We start from the raw sequence: 1,074 nt of genomic DNA, 5'->3' as shown, positions 1-1,074 counted from the left end.
GGAAGGTTTTCACAAAGAAGCAAAAGGCATACTTCACAAATTTCAAGTGTAGAAAACCATTAGAGCTACTCAGCTAAACCACCTAAAGTGTGTGTGTAGCAGCGAGAGCCTCAGTGAAAGCACTTTTTTCCCCTTAAAGCATTAAGAGGGGAAAAAAACAGCAGAGTAGCATTTCTTTGCTTCTGAATGTTACCAAAACAGTGTTCAGCCAGGAGCTACTTGACATTGGAAGTTTCAGCAAAACCATTTCCACATTTCATAAAGCCATAAGGAACTGAAAGCAGGATCTTTCAACACAGAGTGTCAGGCAACTTTATCTGGAGGCATCATCGCTTTCTGACCTGACCACCCTCCTGCATCCAGCTGCTAATTCCAGCTCAGCTTGTTTCACTCAGGTGCCTTTGTCTCCTGGTGCTCTGCGCAGTTTCACAGGGCTCAGGACAGCAGAGGCAGAGGCACAAGCGTCTAATCCAGGAGAGAGAAATGAGCCAAACACTAACAGAGACTTTTTCTTTCGGCAAAATGACAAAATTCTGTGAAGCTTTTGAGAAATAGATTTTGCTTGCTAGCTGGTGTCAGCAAGATCCCAGTGTCTCTTGGGACATTTTAACTAGTTTGTTGCTGAAAAAATAATGGGAAAAGCAACATGAATAGAGGTGAAAGTCTTGGTTTCTTCCGGGTTGCCCAGCAAACCACAATAGTCCAAATGATACTGGGAGTTTGGGAAGCAAAGACCACACGCTGTCCCACATGTGACTGTTTTTATCCAGTAAGCACTATCAACTTTGCTTTTGATAATGACAATTAAAACTTGCCCTGCCCTGTTGGTTTGGAGCAAGTCAGGACCTGTGGACCCATGTGGGGCACGAGCAGCTGGCAGCACCTTCCCTGCCAGCACTAACTGAGCACCCACAGCCCCAGGGAGCGGAGAGTGGGTGCCCCTCCTTCACAGCCCCCATGCCTGGCCTGGCAGAGGGACTGCCGTTGTGGCTGACTGGCATTTAAACACTTTGCCTTGCTCTAACTTCCACCCTCCCCAAACAGAAATAGCTCAGAAGTCACCACAAGCCTGCA

This window comes from Merops nubicus, unplaced genomic scaffold (genome assembly GCF_000691845.1).
Source record: "Merops nubicus isolate BGI_N331 unplaced genomic scaffold, ASM69184v1 scaffold34348, whole genome shotgun sequence".
NCBI classification, from domain to species: Eukaryota; Metazoa; Chordata; class Aves; order Coraciiformes; family Meropidae; genus Merops; species Merops nubicus.
This window is presented reverse-complemented; position numbering follows the sequence as displayed.